Below are 4729 nucleotides of genomic sequence, written 5' to 3'. Positions count from 1 at the left end.
TATATTGTTGCAATATTTAGCTCACTAGACATGTTCTGACACATAAAATTCACTTTTACAAGCTAGAAGGTATACAAATATTATTTACTGTATAACAAATAGCCCCCATACTTAGCATCATAAAAATAAGCACACCTTTATCATATCTCACTGTCTCTGAAGATCAGGAATCCAGAGTCTAGGATCCAGAGTCAGAGTAGCTAGCTAGGGCTAGCTGGCTAAGGTTCCCTTGTGGGATTGCAGTTGACTGGGACTGAATTTATCTGAAGGCTGGACTCAGACTGGAGATCCTCTTAGGCAGTGCTCAGCTGCATGTGTAGACAAACGAGCTCCGTTTCTTGCTCCAAGTTGGCTAGAAGTCTCAAGATGGTCATGTGGACATCTCCAGAGGACAGTTCTTAATATGACAGCTCTCCTCCCCCAGGGTGAGTCATCTAAAAGCAAACAAGGAAGGAACACAATGATTTTTCAGATGTGACATACCATCACTTTTGCCACATTCCATTAGCCACACAGACCAATTCTGATACAACGTGAGAGAAAGATAGAGGAGGCTATAAGTATCAGTAGGACAACACCATTAGGGGCCGTTTTAGAGGCTTCTTATTACAGATGTTTTATGTGAAGAGGTACTTTATCTGAATAAAGATAAACCTCACTTTAAAAGAAAAAAAAAAAAAAAAAGAAGTAAGATACTCGTATCTCAGCTGTCTGAGGGCAAGAAACAACTGCTGAAGCCAGCTGTGTTCATGATTACCAGTCAGTCGTTACTCAATGTGCGATCTTTAGACCAGCGCTGCTCCACAAATTCTTTGTCACCCAGTCCAAAATAAGCTGCCCTAAGACCCAGGGTTTAAAATTCTGAGAAAGCATGTCACCCAGGTATCAGTGGTGTCTCTAAGAAAGATCGGAAAAGGCAATGGCAACCCACTCCAATACTTTTGCCTGGAAAATCCCGTGGACGGAGGAGCCTGGTAGGCTGCAATCCACGGGGTCGCTAAGAGTTGGACGCGACTGAGTGACTTCACTTTCACTTTTCACTTCCATGCATTGGAGAAGGAAATGGCAACCCACTCCAGTGCTCTTGCCTGGAGAATCCCAGGGACAGGGGAGCCTAGTGGGCTGCCGTCTATGGGGTCGCACAGAGTCAGACGCAACTGAAGCGACTTAGCAGCAGCAGCTATGATGAGGTTGGATCTGGGAGTATGTTTTTGAAGAAGCTGGAAATCAAAACCTACTGCCTCTGATGATGTAAAACACAGTGTCTGAGTAGACACTGGCACAAACAGGAAACCAACAAGAGGAACATGTCTCTTCTTCCTCCTGTCTTCCACTATTCCACTTGCCTTACTTATAGGTAGAACCTAACAGGATGTCAGCAAGCAAAGAGAGAATGAAGATTTACACCCCAGCCTCATGGTATATTCACCTGCCTAGTCAATATCCATAAATATGCTCTATGCTATGAGAAAGTCAGTCCTTCCAACCACACAAGGATGTTTAAGGAATAACCCCAAAAGAGGGATTCACATTTCAACAGTCAGGTTACTCAAATTCTATTGATGTTAATTATTTCTCAAGTTGAATACCAATTTTGTTTGAATATTCCTTAATCTAATGTCTACATTGTAAAGTTAATCACCAACAATAATTTTTATGTGAAACAAGAAGGGGAAACACTAATAAGAAGAAAAGGAAAAGAAATGTACATACATTTAACAATTGAGGAAGACAATATGTGTAAGTGCTGCAATTCTGTAAGTGCCTTTACAGTGCATTTCTTTATTATTTCACCGTCCATCCATGTTCCTTTTCTCTTCAGATACAGTCTCCATTGTTGGGGATTTTTTACCTGTTTAAGTGGACCAAAATTTTACTCCTGAAGAGCTGGAGTCTTCAGCAGTCCTCTTTTTTTTTTTTTTTTTTTTTCTTTTTTAAACTGTGGCTTTCCTTTAAATTAATTATTATTATTGGACACAGAGGATCTAAGACACAGCCCAGGAATCACCTGTATCAAAAAAAGGAGACCTCTCTGTCACCTTTACACAACAGAAGCCTGATTTCACTTGGTAACCATCATAAGCAGTACAGTGACACTCATATTTTCCCATAGAGACAAAGGTATGAGATCCCACTAAAGCCAGATGTTAGTCAAAATATTCAATTTCATGGAACCAAAACTTATTTCCTTTTGAGCTAATACTTCCAGTTCATTCATGTGTGCTAAGTTGCTTCAGTCATGTTCAACTCTTTGAGACCCTATGAACTGTAACCTGCCAGACTCCTCTGTTCATGGGGATTCTCCAGTCAACAATATTGGAGTGGGTTGCCATGCCCTCCTCCAGGGGATCTTCCCCACCCAGAGATTGAAACCATATCTCTTATGTCTCATAAATTGTCAGGCGTGTTCTTTACCACCAGAGCTGCCTGGGAAGTCCCACTTCTAGTTTACCAAATTCCAAAATTTGCAACACTAGAAACATAATATTTTTGAGTGAATGATAAGGAATAATAGTGAAAGTTGCCAATCTTCTTTCGATTTCTTGTTTCCTAGACTCATGCACCATGGGTTTTTTAGACTCAGGAGTAACACCATACATTTGGTTCAAAAAAAAATACTACATCATGTGGTAGAATCTGAAACTTTCAGTAAATTCAATTTTTTCTTCAATAGAAAGACTCTAATCTGTAAAATGATTTAGGGATGGAAAAATTGAAAAGTGGGCTGTGATTCTTCTTTAACAACTCAAGGATATGTTTCTGGCATTGGACCTGGAGTATTTCCTTGTTATAGAAGATGAGAAATATTTTAGGCTGCCAGTCTGTTTCATTCTCAGGGACACCATTTTCAATTATCCACTAGCACAAAGTCCCAGTAGGTCAAAACGTTATGGGGATGATGGTAGTCCAGTGGTTAAAAATCCACTGCAGGGGGTGCAGTTTCCACCACTGTTCAAAGAAATAAGATCCCTCATACTGTACAGTGTAGCCAAAAAAACCCAAAACAACACAACAACAGCAAATTCTGATCATTATTGTCTTCCTGCTTCATGTTATGGTGATTGTGATATCTTGCCTTTAAGAATTAAGTATATTCACTTGATTCTTGCAGCTCTAAATTCATATTATCTACATTAAAATAGGGGAGACATCTTTATGGCAACAGTTTTCACAGTCACATCCAGCTTGCAGGGGACCATCACGGAGCTCTCCATGTTCTGGTTTCCCCTTCCCTAATGTATTTATCAATGTCTTAGTGAATGGAGTGTCTTCTAGACTCTATTAAGGATGCAATGGAGGATGGTATGCTGGTCACACATGATAAATGCAGTCCAACATTTCTTTCTTCCAAAGACATTATTTCTGCCTTTGAATTCCTTATAGCATTTTCATCATTGTAAAACCAAATTTAAGTCAATTAAACAAGTAAAGAATTGGAGGCAACTCTAGGTGCTTGAGTTAACTCATTAAATGCAGAATCCACAGTAAGGGCAACTGTATCAATGTATTTAGAATATGAAAGCTAAAACCAACTACTGCTGAAGAGAGAAAGAGCTATAATTAAGGAGTTACAAACCAGGAAGAAGCAAGGACTTTACTCGTCTTCAAATCCTGTCATCTCTCTCTTGCACTTTCTGTAGGCAGAACTTATTAACAGATTAACTAACCAGGGAGGATTTAGGTTGAGGTACCTCAATCCTTCCTTGACAGAAGAGAGTAAGAATGGGAAGACATTGAAATGAGAGACAGTAGCTTAAATAATGATGCAGCTTCTTAAAATAGCTTAAAGCAATTAGATAGTATTTTACACATTATTAAGCTTACATTGGAAAGTTTCATCATCTTGAAACGTATTTAGTTTTGTGTTAATGTGTTAGGGCTCTTAAACATATTATAAGATTAAATATAATTCATCTACAACTGGCATAAATTTGTGACAAAATGCTTTACAAGAATAAGCTTGAACTATGCTATTGTATGTCTCATAGTGGATTAAACTTATCATCAAAAGTAAAATTTTATTGTAATAAAGTTATATATCTGGAAAACATTCTAAGTTTTAAAAGTGCTAGCTGCTCAGACATGTCAGACTCTTTGTGACCCCATGGACTTTAACCCACCAGGCTCCTCTGGTTCATGGAATTCTCCAAGCAAGAATACTGGAGTGGCTAGTCATTCCCTTCTCCAGGGGATCTACTTGACCCAGGGATTGAATCTGTGTCTCCCATACTGAAGAAATATTCTTTACCATCTGAACCACCAGTGAAGCCCTAAGTTTTAAAAAAAAAAGTTAGGTTCAATACTTAAACTAAAATTTTTGTTTTAAATTCAGAACATTTCAATATAGGCGAATAAACATGAATAAAAATTATGGTAGAAATGTGGATAAGAGAAAGTCAAAAGTACTATGAAATTAAAATGACAAAATTAATTAAAGATGCTACCTAAAGCAAATACTATACTTTGAAATACCTATTTAAGCTTGTACTTGGGATATCCTTGTCTTTGGGCACTGTACCACAAAGAGATTCAAGATCAGTGAGGAGTCTGGCTTCTGTGCTAGATCCTGTTATTGTCTCCTATCATGAATCCCTGCCAGTCTGTATGTGAATCATAGATTTTTATGTAGAAGAAGAACTTCTGTTTGTCCCATGTTCAGACTTCGACTAAAGTCATTTTTGACTTTAGTCAAATACACAGGGAGGTGACATTTGACAGGAACACACAG

The sequence above is a fragment of the Muntiacus reevesi genome, chromosome 13 (genome assembly GCF_963930625.1).
Source record: "Muntiacus reevesi chromosome 13, mMunRee1.1, whole genome shotgun sequence".
Taxonomy (NCBI): Eukaryota; Metazoa; Chordata; class Mammalia; order Artiodactyla; family Cervidae; genus Muntiacus; species Muntiacus reevesi.
The sequence above is the reverse complement of the archived record's forward strand: the minus strand, read 5'-3'. Positions refer to the sequence as shown.